Source organism: Camelus bactrianus, chromosome 4, assembly GCF_048773025.1.
Source record: "Camelus bactrianus isolate YW-2024 breed Bactrian camel chromosome 4, ASM4877302v1, whole genome shotgun sequence".
Classification (NCBI taxonomy): Eukaryota; Metazoa; Chordata; class Mammalia; order Artiodactyla; family Camelidae; genus Camelus; species Camelus bactrianus.
This window is the reverse complement of record NC_133542.1, coordinates 34,344,598-34,370,131: the sequence shown is the minus strand read 5'-3', so window position 1 is coordinate 34,370,131 and position 25,534 is coordinate 34,344,598. Positions and strand designations below refer to the sequence as shown.

The following is a 25,534-nucleotide window of genomic DNA, read 5'->3' as shown; positions in this document are numbered from 1 at the left end:
GAAACACTTGTGATGCTCACAGCCCAGGGCCGTAGGCTAAAGACAGACCTAATCATGGGACTCAGCATGTTCCCCTCCCCGACCCCCGACACCTTGTTACTGAAAACCTATTTACAACAGTTCCTTTTACCTGGTACATTATGGCCCACTATCAAAAAAAAAAAAAAAAAAATTACAAGTCATACCAAAAAGACAAACACATACAATCTGAAGAGACAGGGCAAGAATCAGAACCAGACACGGCAGGGATGTTGGGATGACCAAACCAGCGAGTCCTCACCAACTGTTCCCTTGCTTCTCCCGACAATCAAGGACAGTACAGTACGGCATTGTGGCACACGGGCTCGGTACTGTGCTGCAGGGGTTTGAGTCCCTGTTGGCTTTTTCTTAGTTCTTTGATTTCAGGCAAGTTGTTTCATCTCCGTGAACTTTAGCTTTCTCAACTGTGATATGATAACAATAACAGTTGCCATTTTTAGGAGAATTTTTACTATATTGGAGTACCTAGAATAGCACTTGGTGCATACTAGGTGCTCAGTGAATGTTAGCTCCCATTATGTCCAATCAATCCCCAAGTTCGTTGGAGATCAATGTAGTTTTTTTTTGTTCATTTAGGGTCTTTTCTGTTACTACCACCACTATCTCAGCCCAGGTCCTAGTGACCTTATCCTTATGTAACTATAATAGCTTTCAAACAAAGGACACCAGCGCCCTCACTTCTACATTTTGTACTTAGCTGGTCAGAAATCTTCCCCATTTGTTGACCTTCCTATGTATTGGGCACTACATTAAGCATTAGAGACATCCTCTATAACCTTTGCAACAACTCCCTAAGCTAAGGTGACTTTTATCCCTTCTTTCACAGATGGAAACACTGGACTCAGAGAGAAGTAACAAGCTCAAGGTCATGCAGCTGGTAAATGGCAGAGTCAGGATAAGAAACCTGGTGATCTTTTATTACACCATACCTTACTCTTTTATGATACTGCACTTTCACATTCAATACGTTATCTCGCTACTTAGAAACTTGAGTAAATAAACAGATAAATCAATGACTTGAAAGGAAGACACTAGAAACCTTCAAAAGCTTTTCTATTAAATATAGGATTTGTTTTAACCTAACATTTAAACACACAAAAATATAGCCCCAGATTAAATTACTAGTCTACTTTTTGGTACTTCTTAGCCCTGACCCTCTATTCTCATCAGGCTAACCTACTCACCACCCCACCAAAGACCACAGCCAAATCCCATCACAAATCTTGTGACGTTCACCCAGCTGGAATGCCACAACTGGCCCTGGCCAATGGGATTCAGCTGGCACTGGCCAATGATTTAATCAATCATGCTTATGTAATCAGGGCTCTCTAAAAACACAAAAGGATGAGGTTCGGAGAGCTTCCAGGTTGGTGAATGGGAGGGTGGGTGCACCTCACATCCCCAGGGACATAAACTTTTGTGCTCCAGATCCTGTGGACCTCACTCTGTGTCACCTTCACCTCTTTATCTGGCTGTTCCTCTGTATCCTTTGTAATAGACTTGTAAGTGTTAAGATTAAAAAAAAAGAAGACCAAAAAACAAGATCTACATTTACCCTGCTCTGGTTTTTTGATTTCTATAAATATCAATGTGAATAACGTCCATTTATAAAGCATTTTGCACAAAATCACATTCATAACAATAAGGTTTGATTTGCTAATACAGTGTAATCATATCTTATATTTAACTGAAATTAAAAGGCAATTTTAACGTTGCACTGCATTATAAACTCTGAAAAATTACCATATTCATTTAAAATTTGTTAGTTCTACTGAATTACCAAAATCTAGATCAAATGTGTTTCTTTATTCTAATTATTGGTGACATTAGTATAATAAAATAATATCTGAAGTTTTTTTCCTAGCAGATGTCAAAAACAAATGTCTGATTTTATTAGAGTTAACCATCAGAATGTTGGCAGAATCCTATAAATATCAGAAATAGAATATTTTAACTACAACTTGATCTTAAGTCAAGTTTTCTTTACATCACAGTCTCTTTGACTCAACCTGGGATGTTCAAACTCCTGTGAAGCCTTTGCTCACACCGAGGAGTCATGTTTTTGGTGGTTACTTGGCTCCAGCACCTCACTCACATTTTACATGCCCTGCAGCAATCACAGTGGTATGTTACTGCAAATCCCTGTTATTGTCATGATGGCAAATTTGTCTCAGTTTATTAAATAACAGACTAAAATCTGACTCTAGGGGGAAAAAAAAGGGTTTCCATTAAAAAATTACCACTCTGCAGGACTTTGACATGAGGACAGTGGCAGACACAGCACTATTACTGACAGTGTAAGATTAGGACATACTCATCTAATCGTGACCACGCAGTAAAAAAGTCAGTAGAAGTCAAATGCACTACTGTGAGGGGACTGTTTAGTGATTCCACATAGTCAAATATCATACCATGTGGAGTAATATACTTAAATCCTTTTTTGATTATCATGATGGAGAAAAATTACATTAAAATATTCTTATTGAGCATGGAGGGTCCAAGAATCTATCTGCCCTTGAACTCATTACTGTACACTCTGAGCACCTGTTGCCAAAAAGAGAGAGTGCCAATATGGGAGTCACGGTTCTTTCTACTTTTTTGTTGTTGTTTATTGAGGTCAGTGGCTTTTACGCATTTTTTTTTTTTTTACAATTGTGAAATACACTTAACATAAAATTTACCACTGTAACCATTTTTAAGTGTATAGTTCAATAGTGTTAAGTACATTCACTGTGTTGTGCAACCAATTTCTAGAATTCTTTTCCTCTCGTAAAACCGAGGCTATATCCACTAAATGATAACTCCCCACTTTCCCTCCCCTCAGCCACTGGGAGCCACCCTTCTACTTTCTGTCTCCATGAATATGACTAGTCTATGGACTTCATACAAATGGAATAATACAGTTTTTGTCTTTTTGTGTCTGGCCCTTCTGCTTTGAACATAAAATAACACACACACACACACACACCAGATCAACCTTAAACAACCACCAGCCTTGGAAACAGCACTTGAAGGCTGCATGTCAAGGTCTTTCCTGTTGTGAACTATACTTGGGTGCTACTGACTTTGCCATCCTGGTTCCATTCACGCTCACCTGTCAACAGGTTGAAATGCTGACTCCATTCCTTTTGGTTTCCCAGGCTGAAAGCGATTAGATTAGACGTGAAAGAAATAACTGTTCTCATCCATGAAATGATGAGCAGTGGTTCTCACCCTTTTGGGGGGTTTTGGTTAAAAACCTTTGAGGATCTGATGAAAGCTCTGTACCCTTTCCCAGGAAAATGTACAGGTACGCAGACTTTTGCACATAGTTTCAGGGGTTTATAAACCCTGATTTAATTTGTGTTCCCTCAGAAATAGACCCTGAGATAAGGACTTGGGTGTAAGTAGTTTATTTGGGAGGCAATTCCAAGAAGTATGATAAGGAAATAAAACAGAGAAGGGAAGAAACCCAACAAAGAATGTGTTAACTAGTGGGTACCACTGTGAATAACAGAGCTCTGTTTTGCTGGAGGTCTTCTGAGACAATGTGCAGAACATACCTTAGAACTGTGGCACTAACTCTCCAGCTATTCCAGCCTGCTATACCTCGGGGCAAGTTTGTTCCTGTAGCCAAGAAAGCCCGCAGGTACAAGGAACAGGTGTTTGAGAAGGCTTCCAGGTGAGTGGGAAGTTGAAGGTTAAATTCCGGGTGGGCCAAGGGGATGTGGGTGGGGGATTAACACTGCTTTGGACCCTGGGAAGCTCATCTATGCTCGTGGGTTAAGAGTCTGGAAGAGGTTAACTAACATCTCTTCCAATGCAATAGCCTATTGTTCTGTTAAGCAATGGACATCTTGCTTGTCCTCTCAGGTATAATTTTTGGGGCAGATATTCAAGTGAGCCCTTTCCCAAGCAGCCTGTCATAGATGGCTTGTCTATTACAGATTAGCACAGCCCCATCCATGCATGTGACCCAGCTGTCATTATTTACACCAGACGTTCATTCTGAGCTGCAAAGCCTGACTCAGCGGGTCCATGTGTTTAATTCCATGGTTTATGAGAATGATGCACGCAGTTGGGGTCTGCAACTGTTAAATTGCCTTACGGCCCCCTCAGATTGGATTCTGTTATTGATTCCCTCTGCCTTATAATTAAAGCCCACAGTGGAGGGGGTCAATTTTATAAAGCAACAAACCAGCAACACATATGGACCTTAATGATGAAATGCAATTTTTTAAAACTCCCAAGCACAAGCATCAGGACTTTTTGGTGGTGGATTTCCTGATTGTCATGTTGGAGGAGGTGAGAACAGAGCAGAAACAATTAGAGGGGAGCTAGATCTTGGGTTCTATTTAGGGTTGACCTTTGACCCCCAAAAGATGTTGAAGTCCTAACCTCCAGTAACTCTGAATGTGACCTTATTTGGAAGTAGAGTTGTAAGCAGATAGGGTCAGGCGTCCCTGGAGAAAGAAAACCAGGCACGGCTTTCTTGACATAAGAGAAGCCATTTTGGGCCTAAGCCATGCTGTGATCTAAGCCTGCCATAATACTTGCCCTTGAGCAGGTCTCAGTAATTAATGATCTTAAGGGAACAAAGGAATGGAAGAACAGAGGAAAAGCAGTTAAGGAACAATAGTTCAGCAATAAAACAGGGTCCTAGCTTTTTCTCAAGGGATGTACATAACACTCTGATGTGTATCTTTGAGTTTTCTACAGGAACTAAGGTCCCCAACCAGGTGGAGCATGGAAACTACAGGCTAAGACCCCAGACTGGTCAGAACCTAAGGAATGATGACGTTGACCTTTTCTGACCCTCACGACTTCAATCAACTAAAGCTTGGACTCTGGTAACCTCTGCCCCAGGTCTATTTTGAATTCTCCTCTGCTCAAGCCCCTTCATGAATATGTATACCCCACCCCAAACCCTTTATGAATATGTTTGTTCCCTTAGTTTAAAACTTCCCCAATTTTGCTGTTCGAGGAGACACTGCTTTGGGAAGGATCCCCAGTGCTCTCCTTACTTGCTGCAGGTAACACGTCCTTCCCTCTCCCGATCTTTGGCTTGCTTGTGTCTTTTGGCTCAACACTCACCAAGAGGCAAACACAGTTTCAGGGTAATGGAGTCCTTGCAGATGGTCAAGTTAAGGTGAGGTCATTAGGGTGGCCCTTATCCAATGTGGCCAGTGTCCTCATAAAGAGGGGAAATGTAGACACAGAGACAGGCACTCACAGAAGAAGGACAAGGTGAAGGCACAGGGAGAATGCCACCCACAAGCCAAAGAATGTCTGAGAATAGATTCTCCCTCACAGCCCTCAGAAGGAACCAACCCTGTGGACACCTTGATCTCGGGTTTCTAGACTCCAGAACCAAGACAACACACATCTGTGGTTTAAGCCACCTGGTCTGTGGTACTTTGTTACGGCAGCCCTAGCAAACTAACACACGCTCTAAGCAAGGAAAACTGAAGTCCAAGCTTGGGGAGACAGATGGGGCAGTGAGGAGGGATGAAGAAGACAGAGAATGTAATACAATTAAAGAACAGAGAAGGAAGTGGTGTTGTAATCTAAACCATCACACAGTGTGTCTCTGAGTCTCCAGGGATTAAGGACAAGATCCAAGAAAGTTAAGCTCAGGTAAAGGCAATTGAGGATATACTACCCCAATGGGCCTTGTTCTCTTTTCCTGGGAATACCCTCTACTTTCCTCCACCACTTGGAGGAGCTGCCCTTGAAGAAGTCTATGTTCTCTCTCCTCCTTGCTCCAACTGTGTTGAAAGGCCTCCTCTCTACTCACAACACATGGACCTTACCCCTTTTGCATTGTAATTGTCACCCTGATGGCCTCCCTACTAGGCTGAGACCTCTCTGAGTCCAAGGACTTTCCCATTTTTAAAAAAATTCGTTTCCATTATTGCATCCCTAGCATCAGATACTAACACCTGGGACATTAAAGGGAGGCTCAATAAATGTTTGTGGAGGAAATGAATAGATGGATGGGTGGATTAATGGGTGGATGGATGCATGAAGACATAAAAGGAATGGTCTTAATATTAAGACAAAACTTAGCTTGCATCTTGGGGCAAGAAGAAAATGAAAATTAATTCAAAAAGATACATGCACCCCAATGTTCATAACAGCACTATTTACAATAGCCAACACATGGAAACAACCTAAATGTCCATCAGTAGATGACTGGATAAGCAACTTAAGTGTCCATCAACAGATGAATGGATAAAGAAAATATGTATGCATATATATATGTGTATACACACACACACACACACACACACAATGGAATACTACTCAGCCATAAAAAGGGATGAAATAATGCCATTTGCAGCAACATGGATGGACTTAGAGATTATCATGCAAGTAAAGTCGGACAGAGAAAGAGAAATATCATATGATATCACTTATACGTAGAATCTTAAAAAAAGATACAAATGAACTTATTACAAAACAGAAACAGACTCAGAAATAGAAAACAAACATGGTTACCACAGGGGAAAGGGGGTGGGGGGGGATAAATTAGGAATTTGGGAAAAAACTCCTGACATTAGAGATGCCCAAACAGAAATGTATTTTTTTTTCATGTAAACAAAAGCCAAAAGTTGTGGGTCAACAATCATTAACTTAGGCTTCTTTGCCTGCTATTATATTCTTCCATCCATAGAACATGACTACTCCATCATGGTCCAAGAGCTACTACTAGAGCCCCAGCCATCACCTTTGCATTCCAAGCAGCAGGAAGAAGGAATGGATAAAAAAATGAAAGTCTCTTCCTTTTATGGATACTTTATAGAAGTTGCACATGATGTTTCTAATTTCATCTGTATCTATCAGAGTTCAAGTGATTCTAAGTGTTATGGGAAAAAGAATTTATTATGGAAAAATAGACTCTACAGTTTGGGAGAAGATGCAGAAAGTTGGAGGGTCAGAGGAGGCATCACCAACTGGTCATTTTGAGAAGCCAAGCACATTGAGCTGCTGAAGGGGCTGGGAAGGGGGAACTCATGATGAGATCTATGGGAAGCTGCTACCACGTTGGGGGTCCTCAGCCAAACATCTGGGGTGGGTCAGCAGGGCCCAGAGTTGGGAAGAAGAGGTGGACATGTAACAGAAGAGAGTAAGTTCCAGCTGGAAACTATTGGACACCTCTGTATCCATCTGTCACCATACTGAACAACAAAGTGACCATTAGTGAATAATGGCCGTTGACTCACTTCTGCCTCTTAAATTTCATGAGTTCCTCTTTTAGCCAACTATACCTTGGAACCATACACGAAATGTAATTCTGAGAAACAGAGCTCCAAGTTTAACCAAGATGACACAGCACAAACCACCAAAATCCACCCTTTGTCACCCCGGCATGCATATACAGGTTTTTTTTTTAATCTACATTGAATTTTCAAAGAAAGATAATAGTGAAATCATGTGTCCAATTAACGTAATGTAGGTATTCCTCATATAGCAGAAAAATGCAAACCCTTTTCCCAAAAAAGGCTACTCAGAAGATCGTATGTAAACTTTGTCCCTTATTGAATGATGTTCATTCGCTTCTAGCTGAGTTATACTGTGATAGCCTTTCACTTAAACACTGAAATATAAAGCTAACTGCTATTAATATGTTCCATGTTAGATGGTAGGTAAACTGGGAAAAGAAAAATAAAGATGTATTGGTTAATATATATTACAAGTATGTCCATATCAAAGCAAGGGGGAAACAGTCCTAAATACTACAGCCCTCATTTCTACAGTTGGTCATGGGGTCACAGCTGGTGTTTATTACTTCTCCCTTTGACTGCTATATTTCATATTTTCTTTACCCTCAGCAAGCAGTGCAGCTGATCAGAATCTTGCATGATGGGGTAAACCAAACCTTCATTCCAGAAGGGTCTGAGCCATTACTAATCCTGTTTGTATTGGATGTTGTAGTTTGCCATTATATGTTATTAAACACAAGACGGCTAAGAGGCAGCCTAAGAGGGTCTCTAGTGTTCCAGACATACTCTTCCCTGCCCCCATTTCTCCCTGATGGTCAGGATCAACCACTCCAGCCAGTAAGGACTGAGAATTTGTTGGAAGGGTCAGTTTGTTCTTTGGCACGAGTTGCCACGGTCAAGTCTAGAGCTCAGTTTGCAGGTTCAAATCTATATCTCAAAAGGAGAATAGTTACTGCAGAGGATGGTGCAGATTTACTCCCAAGTCCTAAAAAGATGCTGTAATTCACATACCGAGGCAGTTCCAAAGCATCTTTATCTGCCACAAACTTCAGGCACCAATGAGTTTGCTGGACCATATGGTCCAAATGGCAGAGTAGGTTATATGGTGGCCTGGACATCCAGAAAAACTGACAGCCCTTCGGTTATCTGGAATGGAGGTTAGAGTAGCACTTCCATATAAGGCATATGTATCCTACAGAATTTAAAGAGACCCACTGGCCTATTTACGCCTATTTCTCAGTGGTAGGAGGGCCCATATGTAGCAACTTGCCCTTCACCTTGGAAAGAGTATCTTGACACTCAGATGACTGAATCCCTGGGAATTACACCTGGGTGGCAGACACCTGAATTTCTGTCAGATTTATTTCCCACTCTGTGGCACAAATATGTCATACCACACTGTCTGGGGGTAACTGCTACTTCCTACTCCCCGGGTCTAAACAGCATGGTATCATCAATGCAGTGGACCAGTGTCCTTCCCTGTGGAATACAGAGGCCATCAACAGAGTTGGAAGGAGGACTGGAAAGCTGATAGAGCCCTGGGGTGGGACGATGGAAGTGCACTGCCGAGCCTGCCAGCTGAAAGCAAACAGCTTCTGATGGTCTTTACTAACGTGTGTGGAAAAGAATTCACTAGAGTTGTTATCCTTGAGCCCAATGAAGGGATGTGTTGTCAAACCTGCTGAACTTGAAAGACTCCAAATATTTTTCAAGTTGTGTGCCTTGTCAGTATTTCCAAGGGCAACGTGGAATGTCAGCTGACCTTTCACTCCTTGTTCTCAGCACAGCTTCACAATTCCTTCTTTGCATTAAGATGAAAATCAGGAATATTTTAGTCTTTTGGCTTCCAAAAACAAGTTAGGCAACAGGTACCTAGTGACGGAAAATGGTGTTACTCTATGGATTTCATTATGTACCAGAATGTGGAAGAGCAAAGGCATGCCAAGTTTATAAGAAAATTTAGACATTTACTTTGGGTGATTTTCTGAAAAACAAACAAATAAAACCTTGTATATAGAATCACACTTTCTCATTGACTTCCACTGCATTTTGGTACTCTATGGAAAGACACAAAGATGAAGGCAAGATTAAATCACTTGGAATGAGTTTCCTGGGATGGTAGCTAAAAGGTGATTTTTGATGAAGGGATTTTAAATGAGTGGCATTAAAATCTTGCTGGGGTGAATATCACTCTCTAATATGAGGGAAGGAGACTAATAGAGCAGCTAGCCTGGAAGGGACCTCAGAGGCCAGGCTGTACAATTCTCTCACTTGACAGATGAGAAAAATGAGACTCACTGTGTTGAAGTGACTAGACCACGATCACACAACAAGAAATTTAGGGGTTCACTGAAGCTTAATCTCCTGGTCCTTCCCCTTGTAAGCTATACACAACCATGGGCAAGTTACTTAACTTCTCAGTGCCTCAGTTTCCCCGTCTGTAAAATGAAGATAATTACAGTACCTACCTCACAGGATCACTGTGAAGACCCAATGAGATACTTAATGTGAAGCACAGAGCAGGATGGCAGATAGCAAACAATAAATGTCTGCTTATTATTATTATTAGTTGTCTTAGGACAAGCTTCTGACTCTTATGCCAGTGTAATTTTTAACAGTCTATGCCACCTTTGAAATGGCATTTTGAAACCTGAGTACTTTTTAGAAGAGGATGGTACTAACTTGTCTCAAAAGGGGATTAGACCTCTACCAGTGACCTTTTCAAACTGTCTTCTCATCAGCTCCAACCAACAACCACCTTCAGAGAGTAATGGCAGCTGCTTTACTTTCACCCCCCAGATCTTGGACGATGTTACTTGTGGCCAATTCAGAACCACCGCAGGGGAGGGGACTCTGGGAAACATCCCCCAGTTGACAATAGGGCAGCACATTGGCTCCTTCCCACAATAACCATCCATGTTAGTCCTTCCTTCTCTTGAAAATAAGTGACATGGGGTCCCATTTTATTGTATCCTGTACACACTGCAGGCATCACATGACATACTAGGTCTTGAACCCTTTTTTTTTTTAATAGTGTGGATGGTTTGCTTTGTTTAGAGGCTCAAAAAATCTAGGACAGGCAGCATCTTGAGAACTCAGTGTAGCCACTTGAGATCTCTTTGAGGTGTCAGCTGGCATCACAGAACAACTTGTATTGTTAACAGGCACCTGGAATATGCCGTGCTGAGTTCTAATGTATAATGATGCATTCCATCTCTTAATCCTGTGTTTTGAGAGAAAATATGCATGAAGGATTAGAAAACAGCTCTTTCAAGAATTTCTCTAATATGTTGATTTCAACAAATTTACCTTAATCAAATAAAGTGATGAATTCATTCTCTTCTGGTGGTTCTTAAGAAGGGATACCATAAAAGAATTAAGTTGGACTCAGACACAGGGATTTATATTCAAGAAGTTCTTAGTGTGATAAGAGCTTAGGTAGTCGAGATGCATTCAAGCCTTCCTTAAACACTTCTTTTTTTTTTTTTTTTTTTTTGCTACACAAGGTGGTAGGAAGAGCGTGATCTTTGAAATCTAAAGGGACTTGATAGAAATCCTCCCCCTGACACCAACCAGCTTTGGGGCTTTGTACTTCTTAGCACAGCAGAATCTCTACACTTTCCCCATCTCTCCCTGGACAGAGTCCTTCCTCTCAGCCTTTCCGAGTGTATGTTTATTTTCAGCTTTCTATGATTAATTAATTCATATTAATGTGTAAATGACAGAGGAGGTAAATTCTGACCTTTAGAAAAAGAAAGTCGTCTTCATTTCTTTCTTCACTCCCCTCTTTTAGTCTACTTCAAGTTGAGGATGTGCTAATCTGCTTTGATCAGCACCCCCACTAATGACTGGGTGAAATTCTAGGGGCCCCTGGATGGCTTCTAGGACAGTGCATGGAATGGTGTGTGTCTCTCTTTACTGATTTCCTTCCAGTGGGAATGGTGAAATCACATGGAACTGCTTGGGTAGCATCAGCCTCTTCTTTTTATCTCTTTAGATGTCCTCTCTTCCTCTGCAGCAGGCAGACCTGGGAGGGTTTGGGGAAGGATGGAGTGGGGAGTAGGGAGCCAGCTCTAAGCATTCCTAAGTTCCCTTTCCTTTGGCACTGGAGGTGTGTGGCTTTTCATTGGAATGACAGATTCTGAGGTTCACTGCTAGATATGTTGGGTGGGTATCAGATGAAGACTTCCCTGAGGTCCAGACTGGCACTTCCTCACTGAGGAAATCAAAAGCATCACTTTTCTTATATTGTATAGCACAGAGAACTACACTCAATATATTGTAGTAGCTTATGGTGAAAAAGAATATGAAAACAAATATATGTATACTTATGTATGACTGAAGCATTGTGCTGTACACCAGAAACTGACACAGCATTGTAAACTGACTATACTTCAATAAATTTTTTTTAAAGCATCACTTTTTCTTGCTCTGTCTGCTATTTGTATTTATCTCCTTTGAGGACCCTGTGGGGAAGGAGGGGGTGACTGGTCCAAGATAAGATTCAGCACCCACTCCCCATCCCTTGCCAATGAATCTGGGTAGGGCTGCCCATGGACAGTGTTTTAGAAATCTTTAGGGCTCCCCAAACAGCAAAGTTCTAGAAAACAGAAGGAGCTGGAAAAGAAATCTGGAGGCAGGCTGGCAATTCAGAATTAATATCTGTAAAGGATCATCTTCTCCTTTAAATAAAAAAGTGATCACTTACGGCAGTTAACTTAGAATGGGACTCCTTGGCTTTTCCTGGTTGAAGAGTAACATAAAATTTTCTTCCCTTTTCTCCCATGAACAGGTTCTCAAATGAATTGACCTTAATTATGAGTGCATTGTCTCCTCTTTTTAAAAAATGTAGGAGTCTTTTTTTTTTAGGATACTTTCAGGTTTCAGCAAAATTGAGCAAAAGGTACAAAGACTTCCAATATATCCCTCACACATGTACAGCCTCCTCCATTGTCAACATCCCCCACAGTGTGATACTTTTGTTATAATTGATGAACTTACACTGACTGTTGTAATAACCCGAAGTCCACAGTTTGCACTACTGTTCACTCTTGCTGTTGTACACTGGGTTTGGATGAATATATAATGACATATATCCATCATTATGGTATCAAACAGAGTATTTTCACTGCCCTCAAAAATTTACTGCCCTGAAAAATCCTCTGTTCTCCACCTATTCGTCTTTCCCCACTAGCCTTTAGCAACCACTAATCTTTTCACTGTCTTTATAGTTTTACCTTTTTCAGAACGTCATATAGTTGGGATCATACAGTATGCAGCCTTTTCAGATTGTCTTTTTCACTTAATAATCTGCATTTAAGTTTCCTTCAAAGTCATTTCACGGTTTGATAGCTTATTTCTTTTTAGTGCTGACTAAATTTCAGTGTCTGGATGTAGCATACTTTATCCGTTCACCTACTGAAGGACATCTTGGTTGCATCCAAGTTTGGCAATTATGAATAAAGCTGATATAGACATCTGTATGGAGGTTTTTGTGTGGAAGTAATTTTTCAGCTTCTTTGGGTAAATAGCAGGGAATGCAATTGCTAGACTGTATGGTAAGAGTATGTTTACTTTTATGATTTCATATACATTTTAGGATTTTTCATAGCAGCACTATATACAATAGCCAAGACATGGAAACACCTAAATGTCCATCGACAGATGACTGGATAAAGAAGCTGTGGTATATTTTTACAATGAAATACTACTCAGCATAAAAAAATAATGCCATTTGCAGCAACATGGATGGACCTGGAGATTGTCATTCTAAGTGAAATAAGCCAGAGAGAGAAAGAAAAATACCATATGATATCACTTACATGTGGAATCTAAAAAAAAAAAGACAAATGAACTTATTTGCAAAACAAAAACAGACTCTCAGACACAGAGAACAAACTCATGGTTAACAGAGAGGAGGGGATAAATTGGGAGTTTGAGATTTGCAGATACTAAGTGATATATATAGAACAGATAAACAACAAGTTCATGCTGTATAGCACAGGGAACTACATTCTATATCTTGTAGTAACTTTTGGTGGAAAAGAATATGAAAACAAATACACGCATGACTGAAGCATTGTGCTGTACACCAGAAATTGACACAACATTGTAAACTGACTATACTTCAATAAAAATATATACGAAAATTTTTAAATTAGATTTGGTGGATATTTTCAGAGCATTACACCCCCCCAAAAATAGGATATACATTCTTTTCAAGTGCATATGGAACATTTTCTAGGATTGATCATGTACTTGGGCACAAAAGAAACCTCAACAATTTTGAGACGATAGAAATTATCTCAAGCAGCTTTACTGACCACAATGCCATGAAACTAGAAATCAACAACAGAGAAACAAAGGAGAAAAAAAGGAAGGCATGGAGACTAGACAATATGCTATTAAAAAACCAATGGGTCAATGAGGAAATCAAAGCTGAAATTAAAAAATACCTTGAAACAAATGAAAATGAAAGCACAACCACACAAAATTTATGGGACACAGCAAAGGCAGTCCTAAGAAGGAAGTTTATAGCAATACAGGCCTTCCTCAAAAAAGAAGAACAATCTCAAATAAACAATTTAATCCACCAACTAAAAGAACTAGAAAAAGAAGAACAAAAAAACCCAAAAGGCAGCAGAAGGAAGGAAATTATAAAGATCAGGGAGGAAATAAATAAAATAGAGATTAAAAAAAACATAGAAAAAAATCAATCAAACCAAAAGCTGGTTTTTTAAAAAAGTAAATAAAGTTGACAAACCTCTGGCCAAACTCACAAAGAAGAAAAAAGAGAGAGCACAAATTAGCAAAATAAGAAAGGAAAATGGAGAAATTAAAACAAATAAAATAGAAATACAGAATATCATATGAGAATATTATGAAAAACTATATGGAACAAAACTGGATAACCTACAGGAGATGGACAAGTTTCTGTAAACATACAGTCCACCAAGACTGAATCAAGAAGAAACTGACCACTTGAACAAACCGATCACTAGAAATGAAATCAAATAGCAATAAAAAACCTCCCTACAAATAAAAGTCCAGGACCAGATGGCTACACTGGGGAATTCTACCAAACATACAAAGAACTCATACCAGTCCTTCTCAAACTCTTCCAGAAGACTGAAAAGGAGGGAATACTCCCAAACTCATTCTATGAAGCCACCATCACCCTGATACCAAAACCAGGCAAAGACACTACCAAAAAAGAGAATTATAGGCCAATATCACTGATGAATACAGATGCCAAAATCCTCACCAAAATATTAGCAAATAGAATCCAACAACACATAAAAATGATTATGTGTATGACACAAGGATGGTTCAACATATGCAAATCAATCAATGCAATATATCACATCAACAAGAGAAAGGACAAAAACCACATGATCATCTCAATAGATGCAGAAAAAGCATTTGATAAAATTCAACACCCATTTATGATAAAAACTCTCACCAAAGTGGGTATAGAGGGAACATATCTCAACATAATAAAAGCTATATATGACAAACCTACAGCCAGCATAGTACTCAATGGTGAAAAACTCAGAAGCTTCCCACTAAAATCTGGGACAAGACAAGGATGCCCACTATCGCCACTCCTATTCAACATAGTCTTGGAAGTCCTAGCCATAGCAATCAGGCAAGAGAGAGAAATAAAAGGGATCCAATTGGAAAAGAAGAGATAAAAGTGTCACTATATGCCAATGACATGTTACTATATATAGAAAACCCTAAAAGGTCCACACAAAAACTACTAGAGCCGATCGAAAAATTCAGCAATTCTCCAAGGAAGACATACAAATGATAATAGGCACATGAAAAAATGCTCAATATCACTAATTATCAGAGAAATGCAAATCAAAACTACAGTGAGGTATTACCTCACACCAGTCAGAATGGCCATCATTCAAAAATCCACAAATGACAAATGCTGGAGAGGCTGTGGAGAAAGGGGAACCCTCCTACACTGCTGGTGGGAATGCAGTTTGGTGCAGCCACTGTGGAAAACAGTATGGAGATTCCTCAAAAGACTAGGAATAGACTTACCGTATGATCCAGGAATCCCGCTCCTGGGCATATATCCAGAAGGAACCCTACTTCAGGATGACACCTGCACCCCAATGTTCATAGCAGCACTATTTACAATAGCCAAGACATGGAGACAGCCAAAATGTCCATCAGTGGATGACTGGATAAAGAATAAGTTGTGTATTTATACAACGGACTGCTACTCAGCCATAAAAACCAACAACATAACTCCATTTGCAGCAACATGGATGGAACTGGAGAATGTCATTCTAAGTGAAGTAAGCCAGAAAGAGAAAGAAAAATACCATATGAGATCGCTCATATGTGGAATCTAAAAAACAAAGCCAACAAAGCATAAATACAAAACAGAAATAGACTCATAGACATAGAATACAAACTTGTGGTTGCCAAGGGGGCAGAGGGTGGGAAGGGATAGACGGGATTTCAAAATTGTAGAACAGATAAACTAGATTATACTGTATAGCATAGGGAAATATACACAAGATCTTATGGTAGCCCACGGAGAAAAAAATGTGACAATGAATATATACATATGTTCATGTATAACTGAAAAATTGTGCTCTACACTGGAATTTGACACAACATTGTAAAATGATTATAAATCAAAAAATTTTTTAAAATGTTAAAAAAATTTTAAAATGTTAATAAAATTAAAAAAGAAAAAAGAAAAGGATTAATTTATAAAATACATATATATACAAAATTTTTTAAATTAAAAAAAATTTTTAAAGAGTACATTTACTCTTGTAGGAAACTGCTAAGCTGTCCTCCAAAGTGGCTGTACCATTTTACATTCCCACCAGCAATGAGTGAGAATTTCTGTTGCTCCACATACTTCTCAGAATTTGGTATGTTCATTCTTCTGATTTTTGGCCATTCTAATAGATGTGTAGTGGGCCCCTCTACAACCTTTCAAAAATTAATATATATAATAATACATACATATATTATATGTATAAATATAAAATCTCCCATTTCACAATGGCCATTCTCCCATTAAATGAAAGAACAATATTTTTACAGCCTGTTCTCCTCCCTTTGACTATTTTATGAAAAGAAAGTAAAAGAATTGAAGGAAAACAGAATTGTTCCTGTTTAGAGAGGAAATTTAAGCCACTCTTGAGAAATATTTGCGTAGTCCAAATTGTCTGGAAATGTTTGTATAAGACAATTCCTATTCCAACCCTTGGTGGACTCAGCACTAAAACAGTTTTAACCTCAAGATGGCTCTTTGCCTTCATGTTCTTCCCAGCTGCATTTTACTTATATTATTGCTCCTGTGAGTTTCTAACTTCACTGACTACACTTACACTTACAGAAATTCTTTGTCAGTTTTCCATTCAGTTTTTTCATTTATCATAGTTGTTTCCATGTATTTTAAATTCTTTCCTTTAAGTCTTAATTGTTTTAAAAACTCATTTTATAATCTTTAGCAGATAATTCCATTGTCTGAAACTCTGGGAGTCTCATGTAGCTGTGTGTCCCTCTGGAGAGACTGCGTATGCATCTTCCAGTCACTACAGGGTATGACGCACCAAAAACCACTTCTGATTTTCGCTTCTTAGCTTAAGGCTTCCTGAGTCATGTAAGTCATGTAAATTTGAAATCCTAATCCATGTGAGGACATTCATGTGATTACAGATTCTTAAGGAAGATATCGTTCCCCCACCAATACCTAGATTGCAACCTGGAAGTTTCCTCATTGTTGTCTTGTGCCAGTCGGCAAAGTTATAGCCCTTCAGGGGTCTTGGCTTCATGCAGGAATTTCATTTTCAACTCCCCACTTTGCAGGGGTCCAAAGCTACAAAAACACAAGACCCTAAGTAACTGACACCCTTCCTCCCTTAGGCTTCCATAGTGCCAATCTATTTGCTTATCACTGTAGTTGTCAACTTCCTCTTCATTTTTGGTCACTGATCATTTCCTTCTTTATTTCTATTTACTTACTTTTTGCAAGCACTATCCATTTAAGAAAAAGCTTTTGCAGTTTATCTGAAATTTCTGTTCCATGTTAAGAGAGTTTTCTGGCTATGTAGTTGGACACAATGCCAGATATGGGGACCCACTGTCTAACTCTACTTTTTGCAAGAACCTCATTTAACTCTATATTAGTCTAAATATCTAAATCTACAAGCTAGTCAAAACATCAAGCTTTTGACTAGAAAAATATTGGTGTATCATGTGGATCAGATATTCTGAATGATGATTGACAGCATCATTAGACATCATGATATCTCTGGGGAAAATAATTAAAGGGACTCTTGAAAGAGAAAGTGTTGGTTCTTAAATACATTTCACAATCAGATGTCGACTCTCAAAACATTTATATGGCTAAGTGTAAATCAGGACCCCACTTCAACAGGCACGGCTCCTCAACTGACCTCTTTGTAACTACCTTTGTTTCCAGTACAGTGGTTCTCATACTTTGTTCTCACAGAACGCTAGTTTTTAGTGATCTGAACCAAAATGTTCTACCATCAATAAAAAACACTGGATCTTCAACTTGCAGAAAACTCTTAACAGATGAATATCAATTTTCTCAATTTAAAAAATTTCCCCAGAGTGTTTTTCTAATGTTTGTGTACCCAGAATTACTCGTTGGCTACTACTCTAAAACGGATGAATTGGTAGGAAAGTTATAATAACAGAAAACCTCATAAACTTGATTTATTAGGATATCATATATACTCTTAATCTGTGAAGATGCAGAGACCTGCACAGAGTTTACATAACAAAGTCTTCATTTCTGGAAGTAAACTCTCCTACAATTCTGAGTGCTTACATTTCTTTAAGATACTTTGCCAGCGCTCAAATTCCATTAATCTATTTTTAGCCCAATTGATCATTTCTTAAAGTTATTCTATGAAGGAATTAGACAAATCAATATTTCATGGCATTCTGCATAGGGCACCGTAATTTCTAGGTGTTCTGACCCACAAGAAATGCAAGAAAACACTATCCCAGAATACAGTTTTTCAAAATTTGTCGTTTCCAGTTTGCAAACCAATACACTAAATCTGGAGAGTTTTGATAAGTTGATAATGTTTTAAATATACACCCATACTGTTTAAAAGTTGTTCATTCACACTGTCCAGTTTCAAAGCCTCTCAAAGAAACCCAGTCTGGCATCCAAAAATATCAGTCAAAAATGACTCAAGAGATTTACTTGTCTTTTGAGAACACATGAGAGTGAATCTCTCTCAAGCTTCCTCTTCTCCTCATCCACATCTGACATACACTGCAGCAACTCCACACTTTTTTTCTCTACACTCCTCAAACCTACCCAACAACCCTAACTCGGGTCCCTCTTATCCTTTGCTCCGCCATCTGTTTTACCCATCCTGCAGCACAAAGGTCCAACACGACGGCCCTCTGGCAAGCTGGGACCTTCCTCAGGCATTAGGGGAGAAGCAATGGAGCAGACAGAACCAGAATCTTCTCTACTGTAAAAGCTGAACACTTCCAGGCTTGATAATTTTCCTCTTGATACACACACATGTGCACATTTGAAAAGTATTATACACGTTTATAGCAAGAGCCATGTGAAGTTTTCTGTTACTTAAACTCTCTGGGTATCAGTTTCCTCAACAGTAAAATAAAAACAGTGTCTGCTTTCTAGTGTGGTTTTGAGGGTTAAATGAGATCATACTTGCAAAGCATTTAGCAACAGTGTATGGCCCATGATAAGTGGTCAAAAAGTGTTAGTGGTTATTGTTACTCGGCAGTAGTCATCATCATGCATGTGGCAGAGAAATGCTGTAAAAACACAACTTACACTGGTTTACAGGCATTATGCAGGTCACCTTAAGCAAAGGCCTTGGGTAATAAGTTAATATTAGGATGGGAGTGTTGATGATGGGAGATGTAGTAAAAGTTGACATTTTTTTCTCTTTGAGTACTTGTTTATTCAAACCATAAAGTCATAATATACTTTTTGCCTGTCAGTTGAAACATTGGTGTTGTTATCTTTGTACCTAATTTAATAACAACCAGCTTGTACTGAGTGTTTAGGATGCACTGGGCATGCCACTAAAAATTTAATATGTATTATCTCATATAACACCTATAACAGCTGTGTAAGATAGCGGTTATTATTGTTATCTTCATGTTTCAGGTGAGGAAACTGAGGCCTCAGAGAGGGTCCTTAAGAGCAATGAAGACACGTATCTTTCTCTGTGTGTCTATGTCTATCCTGCCCCACCCCCACCCCATAGCCTGGAACTGCATACAGATTTGTTGAATGATGAAGAGAAGAGTTAAATCTTACTAGTCTTTATTTTGTTTCTCGGCCTTACACCCAAAACAGGTTTTCAAAATCATGAAAGCAGACACAGCCATACTTTAGGAAAGAACCGATTTCCCCAGATCATTTTAGGATGAAAATGAGAAACAACATGTGTATCTCAGTGGGGAGACAACTGCAAAATGCTCAGCTATTAAGATTTCCAAGGTTATTGAACTAGGGTGGAGGGCTAGGTTCACAGAGCAAAAAAGTCCACTTTATAAGCCATCAGTAGAGTTAAAGTGTGGTCAGAGATGCCATCTGCTTTCTTCAAGCTATTTGTATTTTGAAGACCAGTACTCACCGGCCTGGGCTAGTGGGATTGCTGAAATGGAGACCAAAATGCAGGCTACCTGTCAGCACACCAGCTGCTGTGGTCTCCTGAGACCCACAGCCATAGGAGGAGGGTAGTTTCAGGAGTCTGGGCTAGCCACCCACCAACCCAGGGCTTCCCCACTGTGGTTAGATGGCTTCTCTTCCTCATCACCCACAGGGTGACACATGATGGCTCAGTGGGTTTCAGGATCGTCACAACTCTACTGCTTTGTCCTGGGCGAGCTAGAAATTATACCCAAGTTGACATGTTCTGCAGAGTAGCAAATTTATGCACTGTTGGGTTCCTTTAAGAAACATATCCTCTTTTCTTGAGGAACCACTAAAACAGGGATTCTCAAAGCTTGCCTGAACAAGCAGCATCAGCATCACCTGGGACCTGATGGTCAAGGGACTCAAATTACATACAGAAAGCATTATTTGGATTGTGTGTGTCTGGGGGTGGCGGGGGGGCAGTGTGTGATGTTAAGTTCTTCTTCCTTTCCCTTTTTTAGTTTGAATATATATTTTGGATGGCCACAGACTTGTTGAAAGATTCTCAAAATGTCAATTTACTACCAAGGCTCAAGTTTTAAATGAGAGGAAATGAGATCACAAACTTAGGTGACCATTTAAATGGATTAGAAAGAATTGATTTTATGTTGAAAGTCTTGTTTGAAAAAGGATTTGCCACTCTTTAAGTGTCTTATAGAGTTGTTGGAGTTATTGAAGATGAGATAATTTGTATGAAGGTGTTCTGAAACCATAAAATAGAGGTTTCCCCTGCTGTCTGAAAACAGAGCATCTTCATGAAGCCTTTGGTGAGCCAACATGGTGTAAAGCAAAGAAACAATTACCCTAGGACACACCTTGCTAACAGATGCACAAAATAAACCAAGATAAGGCACAGATGCTCGCACACACAGTTCAAAGAGACTTGATGCTAAGATGCTGAGTGCAGTGTAGTTCCTGGGGAGGGAGCTTGGTGGTGCCACTCTTGCTGCCCAGGGAGTGCATAACAAATACTGAATGATATTTTTGCTTTTTGCCTTTTTTTGTCAAAGCAAAAACTTTCTTAGATTTCTTCTAGTTTGTGAGAACAGGTACTAACATAAGTCTTTTGTGAAAGCAAAGTGGTGCAAAGCAAACTTTTGAAAAGTAGAGGATACCCGTTCTACAAAAATGTAAGTGTGAGGTAGTTGAGAGTTTGGCAAAAGAGTGACTGAGGCAGAAGAGAATGAGAGAACTGATATATATTACGAAAAAAAGACTGGGGGTCTTCATTCATTCATTCACTTGACTGTTAGTTATCAGGCATGAAATACAGGCATAAATTGAAGAGACTGTGTTTAGTTTCAGACCACTACAATAAAGTGAATATTGCAATAAAGCAAGTCACACAAATGTCTTTGTTTCCCTGTGCATATAAAAGTTATGTGTAGCGGGGAGGGTATAGCTCAGCGGTAGAGTACATGCCTAGAAAGCACAGGTCCTGGGTTCAATCCCCAGTACCTCTATTAAAAAATTAATTAGTTACTAAAAACCTAATTTCCTCTCCCCCTCAAAATAATAAATAAATTTTTTAAAATAAAAGTTATGTGTACACTATACTGTAGTCTATTAAGTGTGCAATAGCATTATGTTTAAAAAAGCAATGTACATATCTTAATTAAAAAACTCCTTATTGCTAAAAAATGCTAACCATCATCTGAGCCTTCAGCGAGTCGTGGTAGTAACACCAAGGGTCACTGATCACAGGTCACCATAACAAATAAAGGAATGAAAATTTTGAAATATTACTAGGATTGCCAAAGTGCAACACAGACACATGAATTGAGCAAATGCTGTTGGAAAAATGACCCCAACAGACTTGCTTGATGCAGGGTTCCCATAAACCTTCAATTTGTTAAAAAATGCAGTATCTGCCACGTGCAAAAGCAAAGCACAATAAAACAAGGTATGTCTGTGTCTGCATATATTGTTATATATACATACACATATTGTTATACATACATACACATATCGCTACATACACATGCACACATTATTACATATACATGCACATATTGTTACATATGCATGCATATATTATATATACATACACATATTGTTACATATACATACACATATTGTTCTATACACATGCACACATTATTACATATACATGCACATATTGTTCTATATACATGCACATATTGTCCCCAGTAAATATATATATATTTATACACAAACCCCCAAGGACTAGTTCAGGTGCTGGGAATTAAATTTTGAACAAAAATAGACATGGTCCTTGTTTTCATAAAGTTTCAATCTAATAAGGGAGATAGATATGTCTAATTACTGAACTGAAGAAAAGTATCTGAAGCAAAAGAATATAGTCCCATGACAGCACACGGGAAAGGAACTTAGTCTAGACTGGTGGAGGGAGGGGGTGAGAAGAGAAAGGGCTCAGGAAGGGCTTCCCTAAGAAAGCTGTGCTGAGATCCGAAGGATGAGTAGAGGAACATTAGGGTCATGAAGGAAAGTCCCACAGACAGAGAGGAGAGCGTACGAAGGCCCTGTGAGGGAAGGCCCACATGGTGTATTTGAACAGCTGAATTCAGGCCAGTAGGAACTGAAGAATTTAAGGGTGAGAGGTGGGGCCAAAAGAAGCTGGTGAGGTACAGAGACATCAGACCACATAGGGCCTTATAAATCCTGTATATATCAATCAGAAATTGAGTTCAATTCTGAAAGCCAGAAACTCACTGATGATGAGTTTAAACAAATCAGGATTTTGTTCCTTCATATGGAAGCAGCCCAGAAGTACAGTCAAGTCTTGTATGGTGGTTTCACAAAGTCATCAGGGCCCAGTCTTCTTTCATCTTTCTCTTTATCATCTCTAGTTCTAATTTCTCATCTTCAAGATCTAAAGATGGCTCCTGGAGGTCCAGTCATTGCATCCTTATCCCAGGCATGAAGAACTAAAAGGTTAAATGGACTTCCATAGCCACTTTTACCTCCCTCTCTTATAGATTATCCCTCTCTGTAAAGGGGGCTAGGAAATGTCTTTTGTGTGTGTGAGAGACACATTGTCATCCTAATAATATTTTTGTAAGGAAGAAGGGAGATTGTGGAGATTGTGGAAAGGCAGTCTTTGCCACATCACATTAAGGATTTTAGGCATTTTCCTGTGATCAATAGGAAGTCACTGGCAAGTTTTATGGAAAGCCATCACATGACTGATTGGCTGTAGTGTATGAAAGGAATGGGGCTGGGAAATCAGAGTGAAGAAGTAAGAAGTCCCATAAAACAAAGAGAACATGATGGCAGCACGGATCAGGGTGATGGCTATGGAAATGGAATAGGGATTGTTCTGAAAGACGTTTTGTAGGTGACAGAGGCAGGCCTTAGGGGTAAATGAGGTCTGGTGATGAGGGAAAGGGAGGCAGCAAGAATAATACACACTGACTGGATAATAGCACCATTCATTGGGATAGGGAACAGGGAAGAAGAGCAGATTTGCTGGGAAAGATCATGAACTTGGTCTCAGGCATGTCGAAAAGGAATGTGTTTCAAATGGAGATTTAATACTAGTTGGACATCTGGGTCTGGAACACAGAGAAGCAGTCAGTGCTGGAGATGTAAGTTGGTTTCCACTGACATGTAGATGATAACTGAAAACATAATTGATAGTTAATTCCTGGAGATAATGCATAAAGTGAGGAGAGGTAGACGTTTAGGACTGAGACTTGAGGAAATGTAGCATTTAATAAAAGGAGGAGGAGGAATGAGCCAGAAATGGAGACAAAAAAAAGACTAGCCAGGGAGATGGCAGGAAAACCAAGACATAATGGACATAATGTTCCAGAGCCAAGGAAGGCCAAGCATGAGTAACCATGTCCAATGCCGATGAAGGGTCAAAGAGATGAAGACTGAGAAAATCTTTTGGATTTAACAATATGGAGAGCAGTAGGGATATTAGATGACACTCTTGGAGGAATGTTTGGGCTTGAAACCAGACTATAATGGGCTAAGGAGTGAATCAGGTATGAAAAGATGGCAGCAGCGAGTACACAATTTGTTAAAAGCCTGGCTCTAAAGGAAAAGAGAGAAAAGGAGTAGTAACAAGAGTGGGGATATGGCCCCATTATTTTCTAATACTTACAGGCTTAAATACTGATGGGAAGGACCTAGCTGAGAGGCATGAAGGGTTAATGGACACATCTAAGGTTTCCGGGAAGGCAGGACAGTATAGCAGCCAATTAGCAGTGACGCTAATGAGGCTGAAGAGAAGGTAGAGTTACAATTGGAGGATAGATACAGATTTGGGACCAGAAAGTAGGAAACTGCAGTTCAGGGTGAACAATACCTTGTCCTTATCTTCTCAAGATAGATCATCTTGAGAAAACTGAAGTCACACAAGCATTATAATCTTCAAGGAAAATGCATTTCACGTTAAAGTTGTCGTAAAATGTTAACCATCTCTATTTTATCTTCTTCCCCTAGTTCAATGAGACCTCCATACAATATCATAGTTGGAATTAGGGTTTACCGAACCTTCCTCACGTCAGGCAATCCTCATAACATCCCTGTGAGGTGGATGCTACTGAAGTCTCAATCTAAGAGATCAGGAAACTGAGGGCAGAGGGGTTAAGTAACAGACGGAGACCATGCACTCCTTAGGGGTAACTACAGGCTTCAAAGTGTTATCTGCCTGCTGCAGGGTTCTTACTGCCATGCTGGGCTACGTGCCTCACCAAAAAAGATGCTGACTGACAAATCAATTCAGACATAACCAGTCTGAGCAGGGAGGCAGGCATCTTTCCATTTAAGATTAACACCTGTGTTTGGTTTGAAGGCGATCACAGAATCATCCCTCAGTTAAAGGTTTTCTCTTCAAGTGTCACGGGGGAATGGAAAAGATTACAAAATAGAAAGGAGAGAAAAATCAAGAGAAATGAAACCCCCAAAAATGACACCTAAAAAGGGAACGAGTTTATTTAAGGTTAGGCTACACAAACAGAAGGACAAATGTCAATATGACCAGAAAAATGCTCAGCCAAATATGTAGCAGGTGGAACTTTCAAGTTGCTGCTCTGGGATTTCCAAGCTTTTAGTGAGCAGCCCGAGGGCAAATATTTGCCCAGACTGAAAGGCAACTTCTGTTTCTACTTCACCACAGAGCACTTCATGTTCTTCTGTCTTATGACCTTTTCCTGAGCGGTTTGCTTATTTCAAGGCAATGCCTTACACAAGCAAGATGTATCCGGAACTACTTTACATGGGACCTCAGCAGCTTCCGTGAGACAACATGGCTGCCCAGAATCTTTTCCAAGGGGCAAGGTCTTCGGCCATTTTTAATCTAACTAAGTGATAGTTGACCTGTGGCTGCAAGGTACCAGGATGTGCTCATGAATTTACTTCCTCTTCTTTAAGCTCCAGCAACTCCGCCAGCAAAGCAGAGGATCAATAATTCACATCTGTCTGCTTGGGACAAGACCCTTAGCTCTCCTGGGAGCATTACTGTTCTACAGAGAAAGGGACCCTCCAGGGTGGGGATTTTCCACTACTGCCTCTGGAAATCCAAGAAATGCTTTTTAGCATCTTTCTTTCCTCCTTCCACTCCACCCTAAAAGAAAAGCTTTCCCCAAACCTA

At 39.6% G+C, this 25,534-nt stretch overlaps 1 protein-coding gene and 1 long non-coding RNA gene across 4 annotated transcripts in view; one reads left to right on the top strand and one right to left on the bottom strand.

Moving 5' to 3' along the window:
• Window positions 1-9,263, top strand: part of LOC123612122 (uncharacterized) — a 45,596-nt gene extending 36,333 nt beyond the window's left edge. For 2 of the 3 annotated variants that reach the window (XR_012506372.1, XR_012506371.1), the window contains 3 exons: window positions 866-3,700; window positions 4,738-4,884; window positions 6,695-9,263. This is a non-coding gene — a long non-coding RNA (uncharacterized LOC123612122). Of the gene's footprint in view, window positions 1-865; window positions 3,701-4,727; window positions 4,885-6,694 lie in introns of all 3 variants that reach the window. The other variant, XR_012506373.1, reaches the window with a different exon arrangement.
• PIP5K1B (phosphatidylinositol-4-phosphate 5-kinase type 1 beta) overlaps window positions 1-25,534 on the bottom strand; it is a 363,978-nt gene that overhangs the window by 318,024 nt on the left and 20,420 nt on the right. The gene's annotated exons all lie outside the window — the stretch shown is intronic.